Here is a 14942-nt window from a genome sequence, read left to right as displayed (position 1 = left end):
TTCAGACATGGCCATATGCAAATCAGTCTGACCCTGTGCCTCATGGGAACAGTCCAGCCCGAACTGCCAAGCCATGCCTTCCCTGGACCGAAAACAAGCTTCCTAGGACCGGTTTCTGGCATTTCAGCCGTGTTCAGCCAGGCTTGCTGAATCCAGTGGCAAAGTGAGCAAGGGACTCACGTCTGAGCATACCCTGCCAACTTATGGCGAACAAAGCGGTACAAAAGGGGGGTGGTGATGGACGGAGCATCAGAACCAATCAAACACTCACACCCAGTCAACAGATCTTGGTTTGATCCATCACCGTTCTTTAGCCCACTCTGCCACCATAACTGGAAGCAGCAGGGACTCTGTGAGCCAGAAGCAGGGTTTCCACCCCCAGGACCAACCTCGGTTCGTCCCCCATACACAGGTGAGCTGCTGCATCCAGCCCCATTGCAACATGGATTTTCAAACGTTGTCATGCCTAGCGCCCTTCCCCTAAAAATAAATTGGTCTTGGACCCCCGAACATGTTGTCATAATCTTCATATATACAATTGGAAATGCTACGCTGGAGCTAAAGCGTAGCGAGGCTCGATGGCATATCCTCCATGAAATGCATGCGAAAATTAATATTTAATGATGCTTATCAATTTAAGATAATATAAACATGTCTGAGGTACAGCATGGTAAGACAGCCAAAATGTTCAGGTAATGCTGGGTGGGGTACCTGACATTTTAAAAGAATTTAATTTTTTCAGAATGTGACATTAAAATATTGTGAGCGGCCGGGGTGAAATGCCTGCAGAAGTTTTAACGGCAGATATGAGCGCCTCAGGGACCCTCATTACATTCTGCAGGGACGGCGTCATTTGACGTTACGCCACTGCGAGACATACGTGAATCGGACTTTTATTCAAGTCCTGCTACAGCCTCATGTTACACAGACTAATTAATTGCACCCCCCGATGGGGAGCCACCCCCTGACCGAGTCTGAAGAGCACTGCGGTGGACCAGCGCCCGTCTTCCCTTCAAAGAATCTTCTACCCGCCGCAGTGACAGAGACAAAGCTCTCTCCTCATACATCCCACCGCTGATGGGTGGAACTTGCCTGAATTCCTTCCCTGACAGATGTGGTCCCTCTATGCAGTCTGTATTTCGACCTGTTCATCTTCAGCCATTCTACTTCCCGCAAAATGTGGAAGGGTGGCGGGTGGGGGGGGGGGGGGGGGAGGGGGGATGGATGGGGTCTCCGACAGAGGCATGTTTTCTTAACTTTACCTAGATTTTTTTTAAATGCACGGATTAGTCCACACTAGTCAAACACACCTGAAAACAAGTGAGGCCACTTCTGCTCTGGCTGCCTGCCCCCGCTCAATATGCCTATATTAATGGGCCGGCCCACCTATAGAAAGGGTGACACCTCTGCCCGTTGATTAAAGGGAGGTAACAGACGCCAATCTCCCTCCAGAAAGGCCACTTAGGCACCCACAGGGCCGATGGTGGCCTCCGAACACTGACACTGCCCAAATCAGCCACCAGCCTGCCCAAATAAGCAGCCCACAGCTGGAACTCTGATACCGCCCCTCGGTCCTTGCCCGAGTGCCCGCCTTACCAATCCGACCCTGTGAGGAGATGATAGAAATGGGAATAGTGAGAAGCTGGCACTGGTTGGCAGTGTGAGAAGCTGGTGCAAGGGGACTTTGAGAAGTCACTAGTAGTCAGTGTGAAGAGGCTGCAATAGCAGACACAGTGGGAAGCTGGCACTGGTTGGCAGTGTGAGAAGCTGGTGCAAGAGGGGACTTCGAGAAGTCAATAGTAGTCCGTGTGAAGAGGATGCCATAGCAGACACAGTGGGAAGCTGGCACTGGTTGGCAGTGTGAGAAGCTGGTGCAAGAGGGGACTTCGAGAAGTCAATAGTAGTCCGTGTGAAGAGGATGCCATAGCAGACACAGTGGGAAGCTGGCACTGGTTGGCAGTGTGAGAAGCTGGTGCAAGAGGGGACTTGGAGAAGTCACTAGTAGTCAGTGTGAAGAGGTTGCAATAGCAGACACAGTGGGAAGCTGGCCCTGTGAGCATTGGCGGAGCTGACACTATTGGATAGTGTGAGGCTGTTCCTGGTTATCATTAGGAGCTGACACTGGTGAGCAGTGTGAGAAGCTGGTGCAAGAGGGGACTTCGAGAAGTCACTAGTAGTCCGTGTGAAGAGGTTGCAATAGCAGACACAGTGGGAAGCTGGCACTGTGAGCATTGGCGGAGCTGACACTATTGGATAGTGCGAGGCTGTTCCTGGTTATCATTAGGAGCTGACACTGGTGAGCAGTGTGAGAAGCTGGTGCAAGAGGGGACTTCGAGAAGTCACTAGTAGTCAGTGTGAAGAGGCTGCAATAGCAGACACAGTGGGAAGCTGGCCCTGTGAGCATTGGCGGAGCTAACACTATTGGATAGTGCGAGGCTGTTCCTGGTTATCATTAGGAGCTGACACTGGTGAGCAGTGTGAGAAGCTGGTGCAAGAGGGGACTTTTTGAAGCTGTCACTAGTAGTCAGTGTGAAGAGGCTGCAATAGCAGACACTGTGGGAAGCTGGCACTGTGAGCATTGGCGGAGCTGACACTATTGGATAGTGCGAGGCTATTCCTGGTTATCATTAGGAGCTGACACAGGAGAGCAGTGTGAGAAGCTGGTGCAAGAGGGGACTTCTTGAAGCTGTCACTAGTAGTCAGTGTGAAGAGGCTGCAATAGCAGACAGTGGGAAGCTGGCACTGGTTGGCAGTGTGAGAAGCTGGTGCAAGAGGGGACTTCTTGAAGCTGTCACTAGTAGTCAGTGTGAAGAGGCTGCAATAGCAGACACAGTGGGAAGCTGGCACTGTGAGCATTGGCGGAGCTGACACTATTGGATAGTGTGAGGCTGTTCCTGGTTATCATTAGGAGCTGACACTGGTGAGCAGTGTGAGAAGCTGGTGCAAGAGGGGACTTCTTGAAGCTCTCACTAGTAGTCAGTGTGAAGAGGCTTCAATAGCAGACACAGTGGGAAGCTGGCCCTGTGAGCATTGGCGGAGCTGACACTATTGGATAGTGCAAGGCTGTTCCTGGTTATCATTAGGAGCTGACACTGGTGAGCAGTGCAAGAAGCTTGCACTACTATGGATGACTTCAGTCCTGATGGTGCCAATCCCTCAACTTTCACAAACATGTAATGAGACCTGTCCTCACGGGGCGCCAAGGCAACGTAGCTGCTACCAGGAGAGCTGTGCCCCAACCTGCCCCACCCTCTCCTGGCTACCTCTGCACCAGCCAAGAGCCTGCCTGTCGAGGTAAGCATCTGGCTCCCTGTAACTGGAGGTAAAACTTATTTTTGGATTAAACACTGCCAGATAACCCATATAATTTACATAGAAAAGGACACCTAACTTAAAAGGCGAAAAGACAAACGTGTGCATACACAAGTAATAGGAGAAAACTGTGCAGAGTTGCTTTATATAGACACCCTATAGGACATACGGCGACACAGAGCCCGCGGTGATGCAGGAAACAGGACCAGCTGCTCAATAAACGTGCGACATACAGAAGATAGTTTTATCAATCAAAGTTACACTACAGTTACACAGTGCGTCGTGCTCGTTACCATCGAAAAAGCGGAATTAATGGTTAATTAATATAACCAATCTGCGATATTAGTAAGGTGCAAATGTACTAACACATCATGCAATGCAGGCAGTAACCGAAGTTGCTGTGTTGCTGAAAAGGAGAGATCAGTGCCGAGCTGTATCTACACATGCAGCTGTTGCTTCCCGCAGCACACTTTAGGCTGCCTTGCCCCATGCACACGCACTTTCACTACAGTGCAAGGGTGTGGATGGGCACGCCCTTGTACCACCCATGGGACACCCCTTGACACAAAGTAAGGGAAAGTCCTGTGTTGCATTACTTTAGGGCGGCTCCCCAGAGCAAATGCAAGTTTGCGTTGGAAAGTAAATCCCAATTCAAGACTTTGCACCAATTTGCATCAATTTTTGTGACACTGTCCCAATGCAAAGCCGTAAATTGCACTGGTGCCGGGGCAAATTTTCAGCGACGGTTGCATCAACAACCATTATCACCAGCTAGTCAGTATAAAGACAGGATTGGAATCAGTCTGCTGCTGCATCAGTTCACAATGACCCCGCCCTATCGCATGCACAGTGGCCCAGCAGTCATGAGAAATCGTCAGCACTAGTGAACAATTGTCCAATCCTGGTTTACGTAATAAACGGTAATCCTGGTGCTAATTTACGTGACTATGGCCAGGGTTTGACATTTAAATTATTAGACCGAATTACTCCAGGCGGTTCGAAAATTTCTGAGTGTGAGTTTGAAGAATGTGAGTAAATTCTAGTTCCTTAAAGCGTCAGTCTCAAAACCGATTGCGCCACTTTTCTTGATGCAAATTGCAAAACCTCTGCAAAACGGATTAGCTTTCATTTTGCACTAGTGCAAATGGCCTCACACTGCCATTTAAAATGCATAATATATAGGTGCTCTCGTCTACAAATGCACCAGTGGTTATATTAGAGATTACATCAGTGTCAGGCAATTTAGCACTGCATTCCGTGCAAATCTGCACGGTTACTTGCACAGCCCGGCAGGGGGCCAAGTCGATACTTGTTCAAAATACTGCTACACGACGTCGTCTTTGTACGAGCCAGTTGGTGCCGCAAATTTTAAAATGTTATTTCTGTATTTATTTTGCCCGGTTAAGGTGTGTGCAAACGATGTTGCCAATTGCACTGGTGCAAAGTTGCCCTATGCCGGTGCAATCTCTGACCTACGGGGGAAGGAAACATTTAAAATGCCATACTTTAGTCCGAAGCAAACAACCAGGCAGGGTGGCAGGTAACAAGAATTAGGTAGTTCTGAAGACTTACCTCTCGGAAAATCTGTCGCAAGCAGGTCAGTCGCTCGCTGTCATGCTGAGGGACGGAGCCTCTCTTCGCTCCCCCTGTCCTGTCTTCCGAGCAGGTTGCGGTGTGGGTCCGGTTGAGGGTCCTGGGCAGCGGTGGTGAGAGGTGGGGTGGGGAGGGCGTGGCGGCCGGGGTGCCTTGGGCGCGGGGCTTGGGGCGGCTGCTGGAGCCTGGAGGACAGGGTGGCTGCAGCTCCGAGGCTCTGGGCTGCCTGCAGAGGAATGGGACGTGCAGCTCAGACGTGCAGGCCCTGCAGTGCTTCAGGCAGCCCCCCTCAATGAGCGACCCACGTAATGAAAAGCAGCCTCCCCGGCCAGCCCTCCTTTCATCTGGCCCCCATTACAAGCTGATGTCATCGCTGGAGCCAAGCCCTCCCTCCGCAGTTTGTACTTTTTAAAACTTTTTCAAAACTTTTTTTCCTTTCTGCAGGAACATATTCGCACCTGATGAGCAGAGGATGTTGGCTCTGGTACATAAAACAGCTTCATGCGGCAGCTCACTCCACTGCTCCCTTCTAGATTTTTCACATATGTATATTTTCGTCTTTGTCGGACACGAAACAGACACACGGAAAACAGTAGGCTTTGTCTTCTTTTTTGTTTCAGCCATGCTCAGAAATACAATTAATTACACATGAATTAAGGGCTTGCTCGAGACATTTTGGCGTTACATAAAACAAAATAACTACATGGACGTTTAACAGAAACTCTCCAGGGAATTGTTGTGAACACTGCGAGATGCATGGTTGATAACAGCATAGAAGCGCGGTAATGATTGTATTATTGTTCTACTGTTCTTTTGTCACGAGTTAACTTAACCCCATGTACGTGAGATAGCGTCATGGGAGCACGTGCTGTGATGGCAGACTGCCACGCCCCCTTAGCTTGCCCCATTCGCCGCCTGGACCCCGCCCCAGACTCAACATAGTGTCCTGTATTAGGTCCCCTATGTCATGGTGCTCAGACCCCAGGGGGCATTTGCATATCCATTTTACCTGAATCTCTCCCACTACGGCGTTTGGTTTAATTCCTACACCATTTTGTTTTTCTGTCCCTAGGGTTTCACTGATGTGCCTTTATGCTGATGACATGGGCTTCAGAACTACACACTCCCCGGAAGAGGAACATAGTTACACTCATACTCCTGATGTATCCCAAGAAAAAAAAAATTTTTCTCAATTTTTCATTTTTTCTCATTTTTGACTTCCATTTTATTTAGCTAAAAGAAGACTGACAAGGGCATCATCTGATCGCTTTACATATGTAGAGGTGCTCCTGCATACAAGCAGGTTACAAAAGAGCTACAATTTACATAGTAATATCAGTTTAACAGGAGTTTGCGTCCCCTTTGCACGCCCCTGGGGACTTTAGTATTACAGAAGGGGCCGCAGATACTTGTGCAACCCCTTCTGTATTACTGAAAGCGCTGGCGCAAATACAGCGCCAGCATTTTCTCGAGAGGGTGTTCCCTCATTTGCATGGGAGCGTGGCCCCATGCAAATGAGGAAATCATTTTGCCTCTGTGCCCCTGCTGTATTATAGACACATGCAAAAACAACAATTGATGGACAGAATGCAGAACAATGTCATACATTCACCCCAGTACAGAGATCTGGGCCTAAATCCATCGTTTTTTTGCTCACCATGCCATTCCAGTTTGAACCCAGCCATATGCAAATCAGTCTTGACCCTGTGCCCCATGGGAACAGTCCAGCCCGAACTGCCAAGCCAGGTCCTCCCTAGACTGGAAACAAGCATCCTAGGACCGGTTTCGGGCTTTCAGCCCTCGTCAGCCAGGATAGCTTGATTCCAGTGGCATGGAGAGCACGGGACTCACGTCTGAGCATACCCTTCCCACTCGGGGTGACAAATGCAAAAACAACAATTGATGGACAGAATGCAGAACAATGTCATACATTCACCCCAGTACAGAGATCTGGGCCTAAATCCATCGTTTTTTTGCTCACCATGCCATTCCAGTTTGAACCCAGCCATATGCAAATCAGTCTTGACCCTGTGCCCCATGGGAACAGTCCAGCCCGAACTGCCAAGCCAGGTCCTCCCTAGACTGGAAACAAGCATCCTAGGACCGGTTTCGGGCTTTCAGCCCTCGTCAGCCAGGATAGCTTGATTCCAGTGGCATGGAGAGCACGGGACTCACGTCTGAGCATACCCTTCCCACTCGGGGTGACAAATGCAAAAACAACAATTGATGGACAGAATGCAGAACAATGTCATACATTCACCCCAGTACAGAGATCTGGGCCTAAATCCATCGTTTTTTTGCTCACCATGCCATTCCAGTTTGAACCCAGCCATATGCAAATCAGTCTTGACCCTGTGCCCCATGGGAACAGTCCAGCCCGAACTGCCAAGCCAGGTCCTCCCTAGACTGGAAACAAGCATCCTAGGACCGGTTTCGGGCTTTCAGCCCTCGTCAGCCAGGATAGCTTGATTCCAGTGGCATGGAGAGCACGGGACTCACGTCTGAGCATACCCTTCCCACTCGGGGTGACAAATGCAAAAACAACAAATGATGGACAGAATGCAGAACAATGTCATACATTCACCCCAGTACAGAGATCTGGGCCTAAATCCATCGTTTTTTTGCTCACCATGCCATTCCAGTTTGAACCCAGCCATATGCAAATCAGTCTTGACCCTGTGCCCCATGGGAACAGTCCAGCCCGAACTGCCAAGCCAGGTCCTCCCTAGACTGGAAACAAGCATCCTAGGACCGGTTTCGGGCTTTCAGCCCTCGTCAGCCAGGATAGCTTGATTCCAGTGGCATGGAGAGCACGGGACTCACGTCTGAGCATACCCTTCCCACTCGGGGTGACAAATGCAAAAACAACAATTGATGGACAGAATGCAGAACAATGTCATACATTCACCCCAGTACAGAGATCTGGGCCTAAATCCATCGTTTTTTTGCTCACCATGCCATTCCAGTTTGAACCCATCCATATGCAAATCAGTCTTGACCCTGTGCCCCATGGGAACAGTCCAGCCCGAACTGCCAAGCCAGGTCCTCCCTAGACTGGAAACAAGCATCCTAGGACCGGTTTCGGGCTTTCAGCCCTCGTCAGCCAGGATAGCTTGATTCCAGTGGCATGGAGAGCACGGGACTCACGTCTGAGCATACCCTTCCCACTCAGGGTGACAAATGCAAAAACAACAATTGATGGACAGAATGCAGAACAATGTCATACATTCACCCCAGTACAGAGATCTGGGCCTAAATCCATCGTTTTTTTGCTCACCATGCCATTCCAGTTTGAACCCAGCCATATGCAAATCAGTCTTGACCCTGTGCCCCATGTAGTGGGCAAAAGAACGATGGATTTAACCCAGATCTCTTGACTGGGGGAGAATGTATGCATTGTCAGCATTCCGTCCATCAATTGTTTCTTGTAACGCTTTTCGCCCTAAGTGGGATGGGTATTCCCAGACGTGGGACCCGTGCTCACTACGCCACTGGAGTCAAGCTATCCTGGCTGATGACGGCTGATAGCCAGAAACCGGTCCTAGGATGCTTGATTCCGGTCCAGGGAAGACATGGCTTGGCAGTTCGGGCTGGACTGTTCCCATGAGGCACAGGGTCAAGACTGATTTGCATATGGCCATGTCTGAACTGGGGTGGTGTAGTGGGCAAAAGAACGATGGATTTAACCCAGATCTCTTGACTGGGGGAGAATGTATGCATTGTCAGCATTCCGTCCATCATTTGTTTCTTGTAACGTATTATAGACACAGGCGCAGAGGCAAAGAAGCTGTCAGGGGGCTCACTGACAGTGCAACACCTACAAGTTGCTTCACTGCAGTGCACCCCCGGATAGCAGCCCACTAGAGAGGGAATGGGGGTCTTATGGGACCACCAGGCATCCCCTTGCAGGCGAGTGCAGTGACTCACAGCACCCACCTGTGGGTTGCCGCCTGCACATTGAACAAGCATTGGCATAGCCAATAGGTCTCGCTTTTGGGACCTTATAAGTGTTTAGCCATGCAACAGTTGATGTTGTTGCACCAAGGATATTGTGCTGCATAACTAAATACTTATAAGGTCCCAAAGGCGAGACCTATTGGCTATGCCAATGCTTGTTTAGTTGGTGGTTGGGTGTGCTTGCCTGTGAAACCCCACTGCACCCAACTTTGTAGTTCAAGCGTGCTCGTTATACTCCGGTATAACATCTCTGCCTCACCCCTTTTCAAATCTACTAGCCCCCACTGCCTATCTGAATTAATGGGTAAGTTGTAAAAAGGACATTGCTTTTGTTGTAACTTAAGAATAATACCCAAAACTTCAACCATCCATTTTCAGTCTGTCTAATGCCTTTCTCAGTGTTGCATACCACAGAACTTACAAAAGAAACCCCTCAGTAGTTTTCTGAGATAACGGCATGTAGTTCTACAAAAACGTGATTTTGATTTTCATCATTTCTGAAATTTTGCATTGATTTTCGAACTCATTACACAAAACAACGCCCAATCAAATGATTGTAGGAGAAGAGAAATAATTAAGCTATATGCAGAAATTCAGACACTCAAAAAGTAATCAAAAGCCACCCTAAAACTTAAACCAAGTAGTTCATTATTTTTAAAATGACATATCGCTGATTCAGACTGCAGCAAAATAGGCCACTTATTTGCCAATCAACTGCATCTAAACAATTAGGTTTACTGTAAAACAGTTTAGGGATCATGTCTATACTCCCCACAGCACGCATGATGGTACTAGGATAGGATGGGGTCCATCGGCTAGACTGCCGAATTTGGTGCTGGAAACCAGGGTTCGAGGCTCGGGGTCGCGTCCACGTCCTGTGATTCTGGGCAAATCACTTAGGGGCATATGTATCAACATCTCCATTTGCGATTCTCAAATAGCGATTTTTTGAGAATCGCTATTTGAGAATTGCAAAACGGGATGTATTTAAAAAATTGCAAAACATTTGTGATTTCTTAAAATTCCTTAATTGCGATTAGCAAATTGCGAAATCGCAATTAAGGAATACCTTCCCATTCATTCCTATGGGCCAGGAGGCCCATAGCAATGAATGGGAAGTCCTTCTCAATTTGCGATTCGCTATTTGCTAATCGCAAATTGAGAATAATTTCAAAGGTGCAAGGGTGTCATGATGACACCCTGATGCACCCCTGAAATCAGCATCTGTGCACATATGGCGCACATACATGCACTAAGGGCATGTATGTGCACCACATGGCACTTTGAAATATGCAAACAAGTGCATATTTCAAAGAAATCGCAATTTACCACCAACTTGAAGTTGGTGGTAATTTGCGATTTCTTAAGGAGAAATCGCACAACTTGGGTGCGTGTTACATTGCATTTAGGAAATCGCAATTTTCACCTTGGGGATCCCCAGTACGGGTTATCTCACAGGGAAAAGCCAGGACGGGTTCCCAATGCAAGCGCCGAGATGCCCAAGGGTAAGTCGAGCGCTATATAAGAACACACATACATACATTTCTTAAATGCTTACGCAAACTTAAGAAATCACAAATTTAGCGATTCCTTAAGATTGCGAGGCTGAAATGCCTCATACATCTCCATCGGTTGATACATATGCCCCTTAATCTCCCCGTACCTGAATGCGTAACGTAACCAGTGCTCATGTAAAGCGCTCCAATACCTTCGGGTCGAGTTCGCGCTATATAAAATATGCCCCCCAAAAAAACTAGAGTTCACCCCAAGACAACGCGGGGATACCCTTGCGGATGACACAAGCGCTCTACAAATCTACTGATTGGTTTATTGAAGACAGGGAGAAAAACGTTGTTACATGTTGGAGGTTGTAAATGCTAACCCTCAGTAATCCATGTCCTCATCCCATGAACCAGTACTAGAAGCACTATCGGGATGCTGTCTTCTTATAGCACCCAGCTGAGGCTGGGTCGGTTAGTTACAACATTCACGTTTGATTCCCCGTCCTGTGAGTCTTAATAATCCTCATTAATGATTGGGTTGAGGGACTTAGATGTAATGTACTTCTCATACGTAAAATAGTCACTTGTGACAAAAAGTCCACTGTATGTAGAATTGTTTTTTTGCGGAAAACAATGCCATAGAGCCAGGCAAAAAAAAGTTGGCATTCAAGTTTAAACTTTAGAGTAAGTCGGTGATGTCAGCGCTGTATTTATACGCATACTGCGGTAAATGGGACCACTCAAACGGTTCGAAGATTGTGCTTGCTGCTCTGCTTCTCCACGAACACCGGTAAAAGGACCCATTTCAAGAGGGACATTTCTATTACGAACCGAAGCAATCCTGCTCTGGCATTGACGCTCCCCCTTCAGCTAATAGATATGTCTGATTGGTGTATGACCGGCTTTCCTGATGCATGGCGATCTATTATTCGTCAAAATTCTCGGAGTTCAATGTGACGTTTCTTCCAATTGGTGGAATCGGCTTATGAAACAAAAACAGACGGTTTCGGTTGGCGGAGCTGAGCCCGAGTCGACTACAGCTAGTATCTGCTGCAGGGAAGCGTTCGAGGCAAATTGCCTGCCGTGGCGGCACAGAAACCTGAAGTGAGCAGGTCAAGACCAGAAGTATGGTTAACCATGGGCACCTGGGGTGCTAAAAGTGGCCGGTGAGGACGTAAAAAAGTTGGATTGGGGACCTTTTATGGTGCAAGTGCCTTTAGAGAATGACCACTCAACAGTTTGTACACGAATCAGTCAGCGCAGGACGAGAATATCAGGTCCCCAGATGGAAAAAGGAATAAGCTACCTTCCAAAGCGAGAGGGAGGGGTCGTTAACGGGGGCACCAGAAAGAGCTCACGCGCGCTGAGGGCAGTGTGTGACGTAGATTGTAGTCCAATTGAGTAACTCCCCCACTTAAGGGTGAGCGGTTAATACGGGCGCGCACTGAAGGGACTCGAGTATATCTGGCAAGTAGACCCATGTCCTGTCTGACACGTTTCACAGTTCTGTCTTTTTCACTTCTCTGCATACTGGCACATGAGACAGTGGTTTATAGTGCTACATGAGTGAGTCCCCGAAAAAAACATAAGGTGGGATACGAACAGAGCTGCGAAATTATCTAGGTTAATGCATGGGTTGCCTCTTCAGTTTACTTTGATTTGTTATCGTGAAATTAAAATGTAATAATACTACAGATAACAACATTAAAGGAAAGGATGGATTTCAATGACCTACTCACATGTACACCTACCCGGTACACTTACAAGCTCCACATGAACGGCAAGTTTGGCTGAAAGTGTTAAACTTGACATAGGCCTTCGGACCGACTTTGCGGCGGGGGAGGGGGGTGCTGCTAAGCAGTGGTAGTTATAGTATGAGTGGATTGGCTCCTTTGAGAAATAGGAATAATGGGTCAACTTGAGTGGGTGCCGGGTGGGGTTGGTGGACATCCAGGAATGGGCTGGAGAATGAAGTGTGTCGTCGAATGTGAAGGCTGGGTCTAGGAACATTTTTGTTTATGCCTCTGCAATCTTTTGCATTTTGCACAACCCTTTTACACAAAATGCCTGATATTGCTTTCAGGTGAAAATCTTATCTCACGAGCACCAGAACCATGCAATGAATAGTACGTGAATGCTTGTTCGCAACGCTTGTGCTTTTCCCCCTCTCTTTTAGTGCGAAATTCTTATTTGCAAAGATATATTTCACGCTTGAAAAATAGTGCAACATGTCAGAGTGGCATTTAGCACAATATCGCGTAATTTTGTAACTTTTGCAAAGCCACTTGATGACAAAGGCTAGACTACTGGCTTTGCCAGTGTTGTTTTGTAGGACCTTCTTAAAACAGAGCCCCCACTTTTCGTTTATGATAAAATATAAGAAATGCGAGGTATGCAGCTGGCATCCGGCCACGCTGCTGCTCGCGCAACTTGCCGGCGAGGAGAGAGGCGCGCACAAGAGAGGAAAGCCCGATGGCGTCTTTGCGAGAGGAAAGCCAGATGGCTGCTGTGCGCGTAACTGGGCATGTAACCACAAGCTCTAGGCCACAAGCAAAAGCATGTGGTCGGACCTTTTAAAGCCCACTTACGAAATGTCTCGCCAGGTCAGCGCATGCGCTGGCTCAGGCGAGACCTAAAAACAGAGTGGCACGGAGCAGCTGTTTCAAAGCCCCTCTGCTTTTCACCGGAATGCGCTGCTCCAAGGGCAGCGCATGTTCGCAGTAGTCCTGGGGCAGCACATTCTATGTAATAGAGTGCACTTTCCCTGTTTGCGCCCTGCGCACCTATTTGAAGGAGCACCAGGCGGAAACAGGGAGAATGCACCCTATACATAATAGGGCCCCTGATGGGTCCCCAGAACTGAACATCTTAATCCAGAGGAGGCCTTAGGGGTAGTATCCATGCTTTAAAAGAGTACACAATACTACAGAAGACAATTGGAAATAGCATACCCTGCTTCTGATGTGTCCCCTTACTCCAGAGGAAGCGTCATGGAGCAGTCATCATTCTTTTCCATTATACTGCGGCTGTTTCCTCCAGAATTGGAGACTACATTCCCCTGATTGTAACACTTGACCTACATGACCGCCAGTGTCCCAGAAGTGGGGCTATCTTCGCGGACCAAAGGTCAAACACTGGTCAGGATACCCCAAGGTGGGCAAGTGGCTGGAAGACGTCATCTTGGAATATAGCACCAATCCCCAGGGAAACTCCTATCGCAGATGGGACGACCTAATATCTAAGCTAAGAAACCACCTGGAGGTACCTGTGGCCTCACATCAGCACCCCAAGTCTACCAAGAAGAACATGTCCCGAAAGCCATACAACAGGGCCATTGTCACCGCACGAAGAGCACTAAAGAGGGCAACACGTGCTCACAAACTAAATCCCACCATACATTCCACAAAGAACATCGTCAACCTACGCAAATCATACAAAAAACAAACCTGGGGAGCTAAGAAGTCCTCGAAGCCAAACAAATGGCTAAAAATACACCACATGCTGCAAGAGAAAAATCATCAATAAACTATGATCTTCCAAATGCACCAGGAGGAACGCGGTCATAGAAGAAACCTGGCTGCGACATGTCAAAGCACAATATAGCAGTTTGACTTCTGGCATTAGCAACATTAGTTGCTGGGGGACAGTACTCCACACGCCTGGGGAAGCTCAAGCTCTGGCCACACAAGCCCAGGTCTGGAAATATATGAAAGCTATGAAAAACAACAGAGTTCCAGGCCCCAAATGGCCTCCCAGCCAGCATATTTAAATGCACCCAGGAGGACTGTGCCAAGGTGTTAACCCCCTGTGAAGGAATCCTACGAGAGCGGGAACCAAGCATACCTTATTGCGCCGATCCCGCCAGTCGAGAGAAAGTTGACACCAAAGGGTTAACTACCCCACCTCCCTCTGTCCAACAGGAAACATCAAAGAATGAAGGAAAGCCAGACGAATGGGAACAGAGGGGAATGCCGTAAGAGGCGGGACAGCCAGCATTTAGGCATCTGAAGCAGGAGGAAGGGGCGGACTGAAGGAGGAACCCAGAAGACACCGAGACCCAGGCGGACAGGACGGAGTATCGGAAGGAATCCCCAGGAAGCAAGAGGACCGAGGACGCCGCTCACCAAGGCGAAGACGACGGGGAGGACGTGGACCGCTGGTACGAAGACTGGTGGACGCCCCCGGAGGACGCTGGAAGGCTGCCGCTACTCTGGAGAGTTGCGGCAGATGCTGTGAGTAGGACAAGAGGGGAGGGGGTTGTAAAGGGAGGGCACGAGAATCCTTAATCGAGCACAACCCAAGCACCATCCTTAGTCCCCTTCACCCTCCTTTTTTTTTTCTCGCTAGAAACCATATAATTTAATTGTCTGTATTTGACCGCTCCATCAACCAAAAGCATGAATGTGTTGAGGCAATAGTGTTGGGGCGTGTGAAAACTAACCCGTCCAATCCTTGCTATTTCAACCCGGTATCACTTTTTTGTGGAACTCGAGTGTTACCTGACTGAAAGGAAAGGGAGCAGAGATCCCTACCACGAAGTATACCTTAAAAGAGAGCATATTTTTCCTTTGAATTTCC

At 48.4% G+C, this 14942-nt stretch overlaps 1 protein-coding gene across 1 annotated transcript in view; it reads right to left on the bottom strand.

Annotated features, from left to right (window-relative positions):
• The window catches only part of COL6A3 (collagen type VI alpha 3 chain), a 294883-nt gene extending 289756 nt beyond the window's left edge, over positions 1 to 5127 (bottom strand). The window contains exon 1 of the mRNA XM_085645092.1: positions 4885 to 5127. The gene's annotated coding sequence lies outside the window, so the exon portion shown is untranslated. The remainder of the gene's footprint in view (positions 1 to 4884) is intronic.
• Between the last annotated feature and the right edge of the window lie 9815 nt (positions 5128 to 14942).

Source organism: Triturus cristatus, chromosome 3_1, assembly GCF_964204655.1.
Source record: "Triturus cristatus chromosome 3_1, aTriCri1.1, whole genome shotgun sequence".
In the NCBI taxonomy this organism is placed as follows: Eukaryota; Metazoa; Chordata; class Amphibia; order Caudata; family Salamandridae; genus Triturus; species Triturus cristatus.
This window is presented reverse-complemented; position numbering and strand designations above follow the sequence as displayed.